This window comes from Lepidochelys kempii, chromosome 18 (assembly GCF_965140285.1).
Source record: "Lepidochelys kempii isolate rLepKem1 chromosome 18, rLepKem1.hap1, whole genome shotgun sequence".
NCBI classification, from domain to species: Eukaryota; Metazoa; Chordata; order Testudines; family Cheloniidae; genus Lepidochelys; species Lepidochelys kempii.
Genome location: NC_136397.1, coordinates 3,546,206 through 3,563,352, shown reverse-complemented (window position 1 = coordinate 3,563,352; position 17,147 = coordinate 3,546,206). Strand labels below are relative to the sequence as shown.

Genomic DNA, 17,147 nt, shown 5'->3' with positions numbered 1-17,147 from the left:
GCTCTGTGGTGGATTTGGCAGCCATGGCCTCAGGTGGTGGACCACCTTCTGCAGGGTGCTCGCCCGGGAAGGCGGTTAGGGGGAGGAAGCATGGGGAAAGGGGGACTGGGGTAAGGTTGCCCAGGTCGAGGCCAGCCGGCAGTAGGTCATTCTCTCTCTGGGTGTCCGGGGTCAAACCTAGGGCCTCGATCTCCTCATACATGGAGGAGAGGTCATCTTCTGCCACCCCGGGGGGCTCCCCTCTGGCGCCCGCTACGACGGTCGCTTCAGGGTTCATGGGGGGTTCGGGTGATATTTGGGCAGAAGGGGCTTCCTCAGGGGTCTCGGAGGGGAGGGTCTCCCGTGGAGGGGAGATTCTACCTTCCAGTGCTATTTTGTCTTCCCCTCCCGACACCGGCGGATGGATCTCACTCGTGGGCATAGCGGAAGGCTCAGTGTCAGTGCCCCCCTTCCTGGTCTTCTGGGGGGCCTCCGCATTGGATGGGTGCAGCAGAGCTCGAGCCTTCCGCTTGCCTCGCTTTCCCTGGACTAGGGTCCAGCCCTCCATAGCATCGTCTGGGGGCTGGTTAGCAGGGGTCGTGTTGGGGGACAGAGGCGATAGTTCAGAGGCTCGGGGGGGGTAACGGTGAGGCAACATGGGGGGGCGGTTCTCCTTGGGGCGGGCCCTCTCCTATGCCCGGTAATATCTTTGCTGCACCCTCCTCCATAGGCTCTGCTGGATTGTTAACAGCAAGGGCGGGGCTCCCTCGCTCGTCTGGGCATTGTAGGGGAGATGTCTCTTGGGCCCGGGCAGGAGCAGCGGTGGATCGAGCAGGAGGAGAGGTGGTTTCAGATCTCGGGCGGCCAGGGGCATCGGCAACGATGGAGCCGATGTCCTGCCGGGTCTTGGGGGTCTTGGGTGCCCCTCCCCGCTGGGCCAAGGGGCAGTCTCTTCGGACATGCCCCGCTGATCGGCAGAGGTAGCACCGGGCCTCTCCTGTGGAATAGTAGACCCGATAACGGGCTCCCTGGTAGGGGACTAGGAAGGACCCCTCAAGTGCCTCTCCGTCACGCGCCGCCGGCGGCGGTAAAAGCTGCACTTGCCGACGGAACGAAAGGACGTGACAGAGGGTGGGGTCCTTGCAGCCCAACGGGAGAGGGCTGATGACGGAAACGGGTTTCCCCCGGGTGGAGAGAGCAGGTAACAGGGAGGCATTGGGTAGAAAAGAAGGGACGGAGGTCAGGACTAGGCGGATGCCCAGGTCTTCTAGCGGCTCCAGGGGGACAAATACCCCCCCAACCACCAGGCCCTTCTCCACCACCTCCTGGGCAGCAGCCTCCGATGCTAAGAAAAAGACGACCTTCCCGTACATTTTGGAGGCCGCCACAATGGCCGTGGGTCCTACCACCCTCGCCAACGCCCGCACATAGGTCTCCACGTGGGGCGAGGCGGGCACCAGGAGGCATTGGACACCGTGCTTCCTGGTCATGGTGGGGAAGGGGCCTCGGCCGCTATTGACGGTAGCGGAGGCGGTGGGTGGGTGAGATGAAGAGGCGGCAGACGGGGGGGTAGCTGCCACCGCCCGGGCATACGCCCTGGGGGCCAGGGGAGGGGCGCTCGCAGAGCTGGTGGAGGGAACAGCGGGGAGGGACGCCATGGTCGAGGACGAGGCCACAGCAGTGGGGGCAGCCTCTGCCATGGAGGGCTTGGTGGTTGTGGCGGGGCCCTTCCCCTTCTTCGCACCCTGGCCTTTCTGGCTAACCGGGGGGGGGGGGCTTTCCTAGAATCTGGGGGGGCGGTGGGCGTAGCAGCGGCAATAGTCGCCCCGGTGCCTCCGGCTGCCGATAACCCAGCGGTGGCGGTGGCAGGTGTTTTGGCAGCAGTTGGGGGGGGAGGCTTGGGGGTTGGGCAGGGGGGTAGGTGGGGGAGGGGCAACCGAGGCTGTTAGAGCAGGGAGAGACAGGGAGACACCAGAAGGAGGAGGGGGGAGAGGGAAGCAGATTAACCACTTCTCCCTGTTGGGCTGCAGGCAGGGGGTGGCCAAATGGGTCGGAGTGGACAGGGGAAGGAAACAGGAGTTGGGGTCAGGTAGTGGGGCAAACTGTGGGGTGGGCAGTCCGGGGGTGGGTGGGGGGAACGCGGACCCACGCACGTTTATCCAAAGAGTCTCGTTTGGTCGGCTGTTGTGTCTGGTCCGGATGATGGAATTCAAAGCAAGCAGCTGAGGCTAGAGGCAGACGGCAGGTTGCCAGCAGGGACGGACGGCGGGTGGGGGGCCGTGACGGTTGTAGTAGTGTGGGGGGGCACCGATGGATCGGGGGGCAGCTTCGTGCCACACCCCCTGTGCCCCTACAAACGCAGTTAAGACGCAGTCAAACTCCCCCCACACGAGAGTACAGTTCAAAAGTTACTCAGTCTTACGGCCCCCTCCACGATGATTTGTAGCTTCACCGGACGATGTCTCTGTCAGCTGTCTTCTCTCCCGGTCTTTGTGGAGCATTCCAAAAATGCCAAGCAAAGATAAAAAAACGATTAATTGCGGGTCCACAAACAAACAGCAAAACGGTTGGGTCTGGGGGCGTCCACTCCCCTCCTACGGGGAGCGGGTCGGCAGTCCTCCCCCCTCCTCTGGGGGCTGCAGCTGAAGTAATAGCAGCATCCAAGGGCAGGCGTGGGGGGGCTGGCAGGCAAGCTGGCAGCCGACCAGCGCTCGAATGGCAGCAAAGAAAAAGGAACAGCAAAAAAAAACAAAAAACGAAGAAAAAGCGTCTGGCCCGGTCGCGGGGGGGTGGGGGGGGACTAAAGCAGGGGCAAAAAGCAAGGAAAGCCCAGGCCAGAGGGCAGCAGGAGAGGGCCAGAAGGGAGCCTTCTTTCCTGGAGAGGGAAGAAAGTTTACTATAAATTAATTAAAGAACCTGAAGCCAATTAAAGCACCTGAAGCCAGTCACATGATAAAAAACCCCTGCTTCAGTCAGACAAGAGGAGGAGTTGAAGCAGAGTTTGACTCCCTCAGGGAACTGATGGGCAGGAGAATAACATGAGCAGGAAAGGAGTTCAGGAGAGCTGGCTGTATTTTAAAGAATCCTTATTGAGGTTACAGGGACAAACCATCCCGATGTGTAGAAAGAATAGTAAATATGGCAGGCGACCAGCTTGGCTTAACAGTGAAATCCTTGCTGATCTTAAACACAAAAAAGAAGCTTATAAGAAGTGGAAGATTGGACAAATGACCAGGGAGGAGTATAAAAATATTGCTCGGGCATGCAGGAGTGAAACCGGGAAGGCCAAATCACACCTGGAGGTGCAGCTAGCAAGAGATGTTAAGAGTAACAAGAAGGGTTTCTTCAGGTATGTTAGCAACAAGAAGAAAGTCAAGGAAAGTGTGGGCCCCTGACTGAATGAGGGAGGCAACCTAGTGACAGAGGATGTGGAAAAAGCTAATGTACTCAATGCTTTTTTTGCCTTGGTCTTCACGAACAAGTTCAGCTCCCAGACTACTGCACTGGGCAGCACAGCATGGGGAGGAGGTGACCAGCCCTCTGTGGAGAAAGAAGTGGTTTGGGACTATTTAGAAAAGCTAGACGAGCACAAGTCCATGGAGCCGGATGCTCTGCATCTGAGAGCTCTAAAGGAGTTGGCAGATGTGATTGCAGAGCCATTGGCCATTATCTTTGAAAACTCATGGCGATTGGGGGAGGTCCTGGATGACTGGAAAAAGGCTAATATAGTGCCCATCTTTAAAAAGGGGAAGAAGGAGGATCCGGGGAACTACAGGCCAGTCAGCCTCACCTCAGTCCCTGGAAAAACCATGGAGCAGGTCCTCAAGGAATCACTTCTGAAGCACTTAGAAGAGAGGAAAGTGATCAGGAACAGCCAGCATGGATTCACCAAGGGCAAGTCATGCCTAACTAATCTAATTGCCTTCTATGACGAGATAACTGGCTCTGTGGATGAGGGGAAAGCGGTGGATGTGTTGTTCCTTGACTTTAGCAAAGCTTTTGACACGGTCTCCCACAGTATTCTTGCCAGCAAGTTAAAGAAGTATGGGCTGGATGAATGGACTATAAGGTGGATAGAAAGTAGGCTAGATTGTTGGGCTCAACGAGTAGTGATCAATGGCTCCATGTCTAGTTGGCAGCCGGTATCAAGTGGAGTTCCCCAAGGGTCGGTCCTGGGGCCAGTTTTGTTCAATATCTTCATTAATGATCTGGAGGATGATGTGGATTGCACCCTCAGCAAGTTTGCAGATGACTCTAAACTGGGAGGAGAGGTAGATACGCTGGAGGGTAGGGATAGGATACAGAGGGCCCTAGACAAATTAGAGGATTGGGCCAAAAGAAATCTGATGAGGTTCAACAAGGACAAGTGCAGAGTCCTGCACTTAGGATGGAAGAATCCCATGCATCGCTACAGACTAGGGACCGAATGGCTCGGCAGCAGTTCTGCAGAAAAGGACCTAGGGGTGACAGTGGACGAGAAGCTGAATATGAGTCAATGGTGTGCCCTTGTTGCCAAGAAGGCCAAGGGCATTTTGGGATGTATAAGTAGGGGCATTGCCAGCAGATTGAGGGACATGATCGTTCCCCTCTATTCGACATCGGTGAGGCCTCATCTGGAGTACTGTGTCCAGTTTTGGGCCCCACACTACACGAAGGATGTGGAAAAATTGGAAGGAGTCTAGTGGAGGGCAACAAAAATGATTAGGGGACTGGAACATATGACTTATGAGGAGAGGCTGAGGGAGCTGGGATTGTTTAGCCTGCAGAAGAGAAGAATGAGGGGGGATTTGATAGCTGCTTTTAACTACCTGAAAGGGGGTTCCAAAGAGGATGGATCTAGACTGTTCTCAGTGGTAGCTGATGACAGAACAAGGAGTAATGGTCTCAAGTTGCAGTGGGGGAGGTTTAGGTTGGATATTAGGAAAAACTTTTTCACTAGGAGGGTGGTGAAACACTGGAATGCGTTACCTAGGGAGGTGGTGGAATCTCCTTCCTTATATATTTTTAAGGTCAGGCTTGACAAAGCCCTGGCTGGGATGATTTAGTTGGGGATTGGTCCTGCTTTGAGCAGGGGGTTGGACTAGATGACCTCCTGAGGTCCTTTCCAACCCTGATATTCTACGATTCTATGATTCTATGATTCAGAGTGGATTGGTATTGGAGCAGAGAGCAGTTTGTAGGAGTTGAAGCAGAGTGGATTGGTGTTGGAGTAGAGAACAGTTTGGAGGGAAGCAGGGTAGCTTAGTGGTTTGAGCATTGGCCTGCTAAACCCAGGGTTGTGAGTTAAATCCTTGAGGGGGCCATTTAGGGATCTGTGGCAAAAATTGGGGATTGGTCCTGCTTTGAGAAGGGGTTGGACTAGATGACCTCTTGAGGTCCCTTCCAACCCTGATATCCTATGAAGGAAGAGAGTTTGGAGAAGTGTTGTGGTGGGCTAAGAAGACCAAGACCCTAGGTAAAGGGACACCTGGTTTGTGCAGGGGGAGGGCAGGAAGCCCTACAAGCTGAAGGGCAGGAGAGGGAAGTAGCCCAGGGGAAGGAACTGCTAGTTCTAGTGGTTTACCGCTATCCCTAGGGCCTCTGGGCTGGGACCCAGAGTAGAGGGCGGGCCCGGGTCCCTCCTTCTCCATTCCCCTTCTCTAGGACACTAGTGGGGCAGTTAATACCCCAATTCAGGGGCAAGAAATGGTGCCCTGAACCCCCACCCAAGAATAGAAAGCGCAAGACCCATCATAGTAGTGCCAGCAATTTGCCACAATTAATTGATCTGCAGAGAGGCAGCTGGAGCTGGTTGGGCAATGGCTGGGGAAGGGATTTTATCAACATTTTCCTCTCGTTTGTTCAATCCAAGAGTTTTCTAGCTTTTGACAAACGCTCCTGCAAACAAAATAACATAAAAGCAGAGAAAAATATAGGTGACATTTTCATGGACTCCTCCTCTTCCCCCATCTATTTTCTTACCAGCTGGTAGTTTGGGGTTTTGTTTAAAATTTTGGGGAAAATCTCTTGTCTGAAAATCCAAGGGTAGGACATTCTGAGCACAGCAGAAACGAAGGACTGCGGCCAACGTAACTGACCCTCCCACCCCCTATGTCCTGTTATCCTAGGCCGGGTCCCTGGGCGGGGCTGTGGCAAGTCATCTCCTCTGTGATCCCCCAGCTCTGCAGAGCCTTGGCAATTCAGGGACAGCACTGCTTAAGGCTGTCTCTGTGGCAGAGCTGCAGAGAGCAGCCGGGTTGTGGAGAGGGGCTGCAGAGAAGGAACGAGCCCTGTAGATAGCTACCAACACCAATGCAAGTGAGATGGTTCAATATAGTCAGATAATCTCGCACCCACTCCACGTGGCGCGCTGTCCCCCTCTAGTGGTGGCGGAGCCACAGAGTGAGGTTGTTGAGCCTCAGCTGACAGAGCTGGGTTTTTTAGCTCAAGGCAGAAGAGACTCTGAGTTTAAGATCCAGAGATGACAGGTTCGATCCCTGCAGTGGGATGTTACCTCTGTAGGGGAATGGCTGTGCGACCCTGTGCCAAACTTCTGAGCATGCTCATGCTGAGCTGGATCTTTGCAGGAGCCTGAGCAGAGGGCAGCTGAGCCAAGTGCTGGTGCAACCAATAAGAGAATTAGTCCCATGAGAAACAGTGGGACCCGAACCACCCCGGAGCTCTGCAGCTCCATGGGGTGAGCCCAGCGGCTGGGGCTGCCAGACACATCCATTCTCATTTACCCTCCTGAAACCAGATTGAAAAGGAAATTCAATTGTTCCTAATGCCTTCCCCAAATGGCTAATTTATATGCTAATTAGTGAGATAGGAATCGATGGAGCCTGGTGATCAATATGGGATCGCAGACGCTGGGTAATGAAATTCATTCACAGCCATGCTGGCCATGGAAATGAAGCAATTATGCAGAATAAATGGAGATGCTGGGGAGATGGGACTGGGTTCATATTTCAATTGTGTTCCTTCCTTCTCTCCTCCAGCCTGGCCCCCCCATAACCCATCCGGGAACACTCGGCTCCATTGCTTTCGCGGCCCTCAGAGCAGACTCTTGTTACTGGCTCTGGATGGGATGTGTGCCCTGTATTCCGTGTCCAATGGGCGTTGCTGGAGGAGTCTGGGCTGACGGGGCCACTGTATTGCACTGTCAAAGGGAGACAGTATCTTCCAGTGAGCAATGATCCTGAGGTTCATAGTGAGCACAGGACTTGGAGTTGGGAATGCGGGATCCATTCCCAGTTTGGTCCTGGGCTTCCTAGGAAGTTGCCAAACCTCTCTGGGCCTCAGTTCCCCCACCTGCAAAGTTGGGATAACGATCCTGACCCAGCTCCCAGGGGAAGAGGCGTTGCGGTGCAGAAGGCATACAGTGATTTGCATGCTGCGTTATTGTCGTCATGCCAGGCAGTCTGAGCAGACGGGGACACCTGCCCTGAAGAGAAGGCAAAACATAGGTGCCAACTCTAGAGCAAGGATGCCCCCACATAGAGGATCAGCGTGTAAACATAGAACAGGCTATGTTGTGCCTCAGACGCTGGAGGTGCTGAGGGCAGAATCCGGCCCATTGTTTCCTGCTGGAGACCTCAAACGCAATGAACAGGGTCTGCAAAGCAGGCCGCTGAGAGGGGGCGAGTGGGGCCCAGGCCAGTGAGCGGTGAGCGGGGCTGAGCCTGTGGCAGGGGTGAGGTGAGGAGAGCTCCGCTGAGATGGCGTCTGTGTGACCTGCTCATGCTGGCAGTTGAGTCTGTGGCAGCACCAGGAGCCTTGAGCAGGGAATTCCCCTGCATGGGTGGCTAGTTTGGGCATGCTTGAGGCAGCATGGTGGGCACTGGTCCTGGGGAAAGGGCTGGGTGATGTAAGGGGTCTCCTGCAGCCTCAGTACTGTGATGCAGGTCAGGCTTGTGCCAGGCCTGGCTAGGAAGCCTTTGTGTGGGGGAGCGCAGGCTGTTTTGGGAGGCATGGGCCCCGTGGCTCCATGTGCCTGCCAGGGCTTATCTGAGCATCTAATGTGTCCCCTGAGAGGAGGCTAAGCAGCCTGGACGACCCTGCAATTTCTCCAAACTATTTGCATGAAATACTGCTGGCGAAAAGCCCAGCCCCTGATTGGTTGTTGCTAGGTAACATCATAATCATCAGGAAATTAGGCTGTTTCGCCCCCCCTGACCCCCCTTCAGAGTGTGTATGCAATTGCAGGGCTGTGCAGAGGCAGGCTGGGGGGAGGGAGTGGAACAAAGAGAGATCAATGGGATGCTGAGGTGTGTGTGGACTCCGTTGGCACCCAACTGCATCCTCCAGCAGGACACGCTGTCTCGCTCTCAGGCTTGTTTCCTCATCGGAAGGCGAACCCTGGCGGTTTGAGTCTCCGACAGCCAAGCCCTGCGCTGCAGAGATGAAGCTGGAGCATGGATCCGCAAAGGCAAGTTTGACATTTGAAGTGGCATTTGAGGTGGTGTTTGCACTGTGTAAGTGGCCATGTGCCCAGAAATAGGGGCATGCACTGCTAGACGGGGGAGCAGATAAAGAGGAGTGAGGAATAATGGCATGTTGGCTGGGGGCAGGGCTGATCTGTGGGTGGTAATGTTTCCATTTGACTCTGGCTCGTAAATAAACGGTCACTATCTAGAACAGTGCAGGCAGCTGGGTGGGAAACTGGGTCCTCCAGTCGCTTTCCTGTAGAGGGTACTTGGGCAGTGGAGTATTAACAGCTTTGCCTTCTGTATTGTATCACAAGAGTGCATATCTGGGATTTGTGCACGTTTGTAATATAGATCATTGATGACCATACCCTTTAGCACTTTAATAGTACTAGACATTTTCCACGCACTGTACAAATATCTTCCATCCATCATGCCTTTTTTAGGCTGGCTTCCCAGAAGGCTCGCCCCTCTTCTAGGGAGCACACTACACTCCCATCCCCGGTCTGGGCCCCCAAGCTCTCTAAGCCTTTTCAAGCTGCCCTTCACCAGAATTTGAGCCCCGGCTTCCCAGAAGCTGTCATGGCCATCAGTGGGTGCAATAATTTGCCGTAATCAGCGGCTTGGGTAGCTGCTCAGCTGTGCCCATGGCGGAGATGGGCTCAGTAATTGCTTTTTGCATAGTATGCCTAGCCTGTCAGATTGATTACCCCTCCTGGGGTCAGCCGCTCCGCTCCGGCTCTATTCCACATGGGCCTCTTTGGAAATCACTCAGCAATAACTCCAACTGACTTTCCTCCCCACTCTGCTCCCGGCTCAGCTAATCTAATGTTCCCATTAAGGTTCCAGTTGGCTTTTTAATTCTGTTTAAATTTAAAAGCTGTTCACTTAATTTGAATGGGGAATGAATTAGCCTATCTGAGGGGGGCCTTCGGCTGGCTAGGGGATAAACTGTGACTGCTGGCATGGGAGGACAGAAAGCAGGGTCCAAAGGGGTGGTTAGCCACAGCTGCCAAGAGCTGTAACTGGGCCCGCCCACCCCACTCCTGCTGCTGGGCAGGGCCTAGGAGTCAAGGATGCAGAGAGAACAGGGCAGACTCTTTAGCCTAGTAAATCTTTTGTTGCAAAGGGCCGCTGTGCTAATGAGGAGGCTAGTCTGGTGGTTACAGACCCTCGAGGGTGAGGTTCACTTCCTTACTCTGCCAGGGGCTCCCTGTTGACCTTTGCCAAGTCACAGCGTCTCTCTGGACCTCAGCTGTGCAATGGGAGAGTGTCTGTCCAGCCTGGTCCATTTGTAAACTCGCTGGGACAGGTGTTCAGGTGTCTACAGATGCAGACAGGCGCCGGGTATGATTTTCAGAGCACCTAGGTCCAGAGCCTCAGAGGTATTAAGGGACCTTGCTGCCCCCGAATTCAATGGGAATTAGGGACTTCCCCGCCTTTGAAGGGCCTGGCTTCTACTGCAAGCTGGAAAACACGACCCTGAAAGCGTCAAAGGCAAAAGAACCCGAGTGGCTTAGTTTTTGGGCCAATCTCTCAGTTCTGTGGGTGCCTGACCAGTGGTTTACGAATCCTTTGCCATGGCACTGTTGCTGGCTGCACAGAGGAAGCCATTGACCGGACCCAGCAATGAGTGTCGTTGCTCCTTGAATACCCAGGTACTGCACTACATATCCCTGAGTGCAAACCTACCGGCCCGTCATCTCTTAGCTGTCCATTTACATCTGCACAGAGTAGAGCCTGGCTGGAACACCTAGAGCCCCAAAATGTGAAGTAAATGGAACTGATTGTCATTAATATCAGAAAATTAATCTATTCCCCGGTGCTGGAGAATGGTGTGTACTGCCTGCCTGAGCACACCCGTCCTGCCATCTTCAGAGCTCTCTGGTTCACTTTCCCCCATTGTTTTGGTTCCTTAATCTCTTGGGGTCAAAATCTCAGTGGCAGATTCGTTCACGTGCCAGCACTGGGATGTGGGGCAGCAGTATGTGTTTGCCCTATTCAGGGGTCTCAGGGCCAGTGCATCCCTGGTACAGGCTGGGGTAGTCCCAAGAGCTGTCTTAAATTGCATCCCTGCCTCAGTGGCTCCTATGAAGCTGCGCATGGGCACAGAATCATCAGGGCATAGGTCCACTCAGCCACTGCCACACCAATCTCCTTTCCTTGGCTCGCTCCCCCATCCTGCCCCAGCAAAGCCCCTGCACCTAGGGCTGCTGTCGGCAGAGCTGGCTCTGCCCCATGTTTAGGAGCTCCCTGCACTGGGGAAATTCCCAGGGGGGAGCCGTATGTCTGCTCTGTGACTCTGTTTTCCTGCTTTGGCCCAAGCCCTTAGCCCAAATTCTAGTCCTAGCCTGGTTGTTTCTGTTGAGAGGAGAAATTGATGCTACAAGTCACCTCTGAATTTTTTTGGTATAATCTGGTTTATTTACCAAGGCCGTACAAACTCCTGTTTCCGTGAACACAGGAGGAGCAAACATCAGCAGTTTCCTTGCTTAGAAATCCCCAAGCCTGCCTCTCCAGCCAGTTCTGTGCCCAAGAAGCCCTGTTTCTGCTTCCTCTCAGGGTCCCTCTCACAACTGCTTCTGCTGGCTTCCCGGCTCCAACACTCCCGGCCTGCAGCTGGACCACAGCCCCCGCCTGTGCAGACAGCCCATAGCTCAGCTCCGACCAGCCGTGCAGCCTGGGCCTTGGGCAGGAGCCTGCGCTCTCTGCAACTGGCTTTGCTCATGAAGAGGCCTGATTGCTGTTTCCATGAAGCCTGGAATAGAGTGCTTGGCACACATTGCCTCTAACGAGGTCTGTGATTGGCTTTGGATTCAAGATGTCAGCCATGAATGCCTTTCAGCACGGCAGACCCCCTTGCACCAACCTGGGGCCATTGGGAAATGGTGAATGGGCCCCTGAGGACCTGACTGCCAACTGCCCTGCACCATGTGTTCTCGTTTACACCAGTGCCAAAGGGATGTAACATGTTGCCTCACCAGAGTGGCCATAAGATCAAAGGGCACTAATTCATAATGACCATTTCCCCCATGTCTCCAGCCATGTGGGATTTTCTTGTTTGTTCCTGGCTGTAATGTCTAAGTCTCTGGGGCCTTCCAGGGTGGCTGGTGAGGCGCTGGCCAGAACAGGGGTGCTCCCCTAGACCTCTGAGTAAGGGCAACTGACAAATACAGAAACGTCCCCCCACAGCGTGGGAGAAGGCGTCATTTGCAGCATTTCATTTCTCGAAGCAAAGTGAGCATTAGCTTTATGTTAGCTTTGCAGAGAGCCACCGCTATGGCCTTCGCTTGGAGAATGGACACGTGTGTGGGCGTGCGCGAGTGTGTACTATGAAAGCACAGCTGTGACTCCAAGTTAATGGGCATGTCATCCATATCAGCGTTTTTTGACACCCCCCTTAATTGTCAACAGGTATAAGCTATTGATGCACATTTTTTGGTGAGTAGTTTAGGGCAGAAAAGCTTTTCTGTAGAGTTTCCAGCTCTCCAGTATGTAGCTGAGACCTGATGAGCTGCCATTCAGGACCCTTTCCAACATTTTCAAAAGAAGAGAAACATTTCAGCCATTAGAACAATTTCCAGGCCTCACCCCCCCAGGTCCCACCTGTTTAGGGTCACTCAGACAGCTGAGTACAGTGGGCCATAACCCCTCCTGGTATAAATCAGTGTCATTCCATTGACTTCAACACAGCTAGAATGATTTACCCCAGCTGAGGATCTGGCCCAAGTGTGAATCAATGGGCTCAGCGTTCAGGGTGGATCAGTGTCAACAGAGCTGTCGGTGACAGATTTATATGTCAGCCAGGTTGCTGCGGCAGCGCTTAAAGTGTAAGCATATAAAATGGATGCAGGGGAGGCTGAATTGTGGGAGCTGTCAGGCTGCCTCTTCCATTCCCGGGAAGCATAACAGTTCCTCAGCCTCTGAATCAACCAGGGACCTTAAAGCTCTCCACTGAGAGAAGTAAAGCAGTTTCTAACTGAGCTATTGAGGTGATCCAGTGCTGCTGGTTTATGCCAACATTTTCAAACCTGGGTGGCAAAAGTTAATCTATATTTAGGCACCAGTTCCTGGCACCCACTGCAGCTCGTGGCACCAAGGGGCCTTAGAGCTGGCTCACCTGGCCAGCTGGGGACAGCCGCGGCAGTGCAGAGCCAGTGTTCACACCTCCCTTTGCAGCCCGCATTGGAGGGTGTGTCCAGGGCAGGGCTGTGGGAGGGGCATGGCTGGAGTGTTAATTTGTAGCCAGTGCAAGTTAGATTAGCCCTGTGGCTAGTCTAACTTCTGCCAGGGTCTGAATCAACCCCTGGCCCCAGGATCAGAGCGTCACAAAAGCCACAGGACTGAGACCCAGGCACCCAAAATCAGGGGCTGCTTTTGGAAATGTGGGTCTTAATTTCCAAGCACTCGAAAGCCAAAGTTTTCAGTGACTCAGTAAGAAGCCGCTTTGCTTCCAGCAGCAGAAAACTGTAGGGAGCTTGGTAAGGTCAGTGAGGCCCTAGATCCCGCTCCCCTGGGAGCTGATCAGCTCTGTGGAATCCCTGGGCTGCCTGGCTAGGAACAACCAAACCACCATTAAACCATGCATCCAAAATGTACCAGCCTCTTACACTCCTGGCCCCGCCCCAACAGATGGGGATGGCTGGAGCTCATGTTCTTCTCCGTCCAAACCCTTGGCATTTGTCACACAACAGAATTGCAGTGCATGCCATCTCTCTCCTCCCGGCCGGGCACAGCTTTTCCCAGCATTGGCTTATGAGACATCTCTAACTCGTGATGATCTGAGGCGGAACCTCTCTCCTTGTGCTCCCTGGTGCTTGAGGCCCTGAGCGGAGAGTCTCTGTTGTGGTCTCTCCCCAGCCCGGCTATGGTCACTGCTCTCAGGGCTTGGGGCGCTGGGTGCCGTGGGCTTATGGTGAGAGATGCTATATTTGGGAAGAGTCTGCCATAGTTTCTCCACGTGCATGTGTCTCTGTGTGTGCATGTGTGTTCATATTACCGCGCGTGTCTGTGTACACGTCACTGCGTGTGTTTGTAGGTCTGTATCACTCCGTGTGTGTGTCTCTGATCCATGTGTCTGAGTTCCCAAGGGGGTGTATGTTTCTGTCTGCACCTGTGTGTGTCTCTGATCCGAGCATGTGTGTCTCTTTGCTCTGTGTGTGCTGGGGAAGGGGCTGCCTGTGCCTTTCCCCTCAGGCAGCTTATTTCACCTCACCCCACACCCTGTTCTTGCCCCTCTCTCTGCTCCTTCCCTGTCTTGGTGAGCCATTAGCCAGGCGCCGTCTGTCACTAACTGTTTCCAGGCAGCCAGCGGCGCAGTGACTGACTCTCCGGGCAGGGCTCTTTAAAGCTGCCCGCATTGTCTTGCTCCTCAGACTCCGGTCAGCTCCGGTCTTGGTTCTGGACCACGGTTTGGGTGGGAGACTCTGCACAGCTACCTCCTGTGCCCTCCCTGCCTGTCCAGCTACCCCTGTGAGGCTGCAGTCAGTGACCTCATCCACTTCCTTGAGGATTTAGGGTCAGGGCTGATCTGATTGACTCTGCCCGGGCCTGACCCGCACCTCGGGGGGTGGTAACTCAAGTGGATGGCCCTGGCCCTTCCTCTCAGGGTAGGGGGCTGGTGCATTGAAACTAGACCTCAGAGAGCCTGATTTCTAAGCCCAGCACAGCCACTGGCTCTGTGCGGCCTCAGGCCAGTCGCCTGATGGCTGTGTGTTGGTTTCTCTCTCTCCACTGTGTGAGGGGCTTGGGAGGGTTACTTAGCCAGTGTCTTTGCAAATAGTTTGCATGCCAAAAATGAAATTGAGGGCTCAGGTTGCTGAATTAATTGATATAATCTTCATGCAATCTCCATAATTACTGCATGGCTACTAAAAACAAACCAAGCCTCAGAAAGGCAGGAAATGGGTTATTAAGGTGATTCCCATCATTACTAATATTCCATTGACAGTGTGTGATAATCCATATGGTACTTTGCAATACCAGCTGTAACTGGGACCCAGGTGCCTGGTAAGAGTTGCTGAGCACTCTCTGCTTCCATTGAAGTTAAGGGCTTTCAGCAGCTCTGGGGAGGTGCTCAGCACCTTTCAGGGTCTGCCTCTGAGAGCACAGAGTCTGGGGTATGAACAGCTCCCTGCTGGGCTGTCTGCAGGATTGAACCTGGGAGCTCTGGATCTAAAAGTCCTGTCTTTGCTTCTGCTTCTGGAGCTATAGAGTCTCACTTTGGGACCTAGGGCAGGCACAGTGTTGCACTGACGAACTAGTGTGGCCAGTCGAGGGGGCAGAGATCCACCTGGGGCAATGGTTAGAGCATCTGTTGCATGGGGAAGGGCTGGCAGCTGGCTTTGCACTCTGCCTGGCCCCCAGACAGCAATGGGGGAATTGCTCTGGTCTCTCCACCCCACATGGAGCTGAGAAAGTCTGTTGGAAAAAGGAGTCTCTGCTTTTTGTCTCCAGTGATGTTCCTGAGCCTTCCCTCCCTCAGGCACCCTGCAGGAGAGAGCCCCTCTCTGCCCAGCCACCCACTCCAGCTCAGCAGATTGTCCTGTCCTCTCTCACTACAAGGCACTAGAATCTGATCTAAGGAATAGAATTACCATTGGGACTCCTTGACTCAGCTCCCACAAGAGCAAGGAGATTGTACCTGGGGAGGGTTTGGACTGTGGGGGAATTTCGGGAAATTGTAGGGTTCCTAGGAAAGTGAGGAATAGAAGCCTTTGTCTAGAGCAAAGAATAATGGGATCAGGAGTTGGGCAAGCTCCTCCACCTCAAACTCTGCAGATGCCTCTCAGCCCTAAGCTGAGATCCCCCCCGCTACTCTTGTCCTAGGTTCTCCATGCTCTGCCACTGCTCCTCAGTCCCATTGCACAGGCCCTCCACTCTTAGTCCAGCCCAGACCCATCCCCCTCGCACCCCAATTCTGCTAGCACCCCTCAATCCTGACTCCGAGCCCTGGGCTCCCCACGCACTATTTGCCAAGACCCCTCAGTCCTGGCCTGCATCCCCCTCCTATCCCAGCCCCAGGCTCCCCACACATATTTCTGCAAGTGTCCCTCAATCCCAGTCTGCAGCCCCTCGATCCCAGTGCTGGGCTCCCCACACAGCACTGCCAATATCCCTCAGTCCTGATCTACAGCCCCCTGTTATCTCAGCCCTGGGCTTTCCCTGTCGTTCTGCCTGTGCCCCCCACTCCCGACCTGCAGTCCCCAGTATTCCAGCCCTGGTTCTCTTTTGTCCCCCAGGTGATGCGTTGGTGACATGGAAAACAGACCAGAAGAACACAGGAGCTGCCATTGCGGTCAGTCTGGTGAGGGCTGGTTCTGGAACACCAATAAAACCTGCTCTGTTTTGCCCAGGCCATGGGCGGGTCCTGCGTGCCAGGCAGGCTGGGGTACCTAGGCCCGGTGGCCTCAGAGAAAGCTGGTCTGGGAGATCACAGCCAGCACTTAATCACTCTTGGCTGTGATTAAATAAAATGAGAACAGATGCCCTAGCCCCTGGCATGAAGGAGGGATTGTGGGGAGGGGGGTTCCTTCCAGGGCAGGAGCCTTTTATCCAGGGCTGCTCGCCAGGTGCCGCCCGTCTGTCCCAAAGCCCCTTGTTCTGACATTCCTGGGCAGTAAGAAATGCAAATGTTATTGCTGCTTGCCCCATCCCGGCGGGCTTGTTTCCTGGCCAGGCCCCCCAGCCAGCCAGGCCCCCCTCCCCCTGCCCCATCCCCACCAGGAAACAGGACCCAGACCCCAGCTGCCTTTGAAGTGTGTTTGTGTAAGAAAGGCAGCAGGCCTGCGCCCCTTGTTTGGGGGAGGAGCCGGGCCGCGGCTGGGGAGGTGTGAGGAGAAGGGTTGGAGATGGGGAGAGACGGAGCCGGGTGGGCGCAGGCAGCAGGGATCAGGGCTTCGGTGAGTGTCGTCCCTCATGGTTTGCGCGGTGCTAAGGGAGATGCCCTGGGGTCTCAGAGCAGAGCTTGAGCCAGGGGACCATGGGAGGGGGTGTGCGGAAAGGACAGACCGAAGGGAGGGGACTGTGTGGGGACCAGGCCTGGGAAGATCTGCAATAATGTGGGGAGAGGGAGGTTGGGATGTTAGAAGGCGGCAGGGGGGCCTTGCAACAACTGCATGGATTCTGGGAGGAGGGGGCAGGGAGCTTGTCCCCATCACCTAGGACTATGGGGAAAGGCGCACTTCAAAGCAGCTCCTGGACGGGCCTGGTTTTCACATGTGGGGGCCGTAGCGCGGCTCCTGGCTCCACACTGGGGCACCCACATCGCTGGGTGGGCATATACACCAGCTGCTTGGGCCCCCAAAGATTGAGGTGGGCATCCAAACGCAGGGTTAGAACAGGCCTGAGCAGGGGTGCTGAAATAATGCGAATAGTGGGAGTGCTGAGAGTCATTCAACCAAACTAAGCCCTGTATATAATGGAAACCTCTTCAAGACAGGGGGTGTGGCAGCCCCCCCAGCATCCCTCCTTCCAGCACCTATGGCCCTGAGAGGTGCCCACCTATGAAAGGACAAGTGGGGGGGTGGGGGGGATGAGCAAGTGTGTTTCTGTGTATTTGTCTGTATGTGGATACTTCGCATAGAGGTGAGGCTCTCAGAACCCGCAGAAAGTCTGGAGCATCAGCCTGGCTCTGACACTGACCTGGGACCTGGGGAATCTTGGAGCTGCCCCATGAGACTAGAGCCCTGCGGCACGACAACCCATATCAGCCACACATCACACTCATCCCCAAACACGACGTGTGCACATGCTCACCCCCCC

General features: G+C 54.7%; 1 protein-coding gene across 4 annotated transcripts in view; it reads left to right on the top strand.

Moving 5' to 3' along the window:
• The window catches only part of PHC2 (polyhomeotic homolog 2), a 141,114-nt gene that overhangs the window by 37,835 nt on the left and 86,132 nt on the right, over window positions 1-17,147 (top strand). For 2 of the 4 annotated variants that reach the window (XM_073317237.2, XM_073317240.2), the window contains exon 2: window positions 15,626-15,690. The exons of 1 other annotated variant lie outside the window; for it this stretch is intronic. The gene's annotated coding sequence lies outside the window, so the exon portion shown is untranslated. The remainder of the gene's footprint in view (window positions 1-15,625; window positions 15,691-17,147) is intronic. One more of the 4 variants, XM_073317238.2, reaches the window with a different exon arrangement.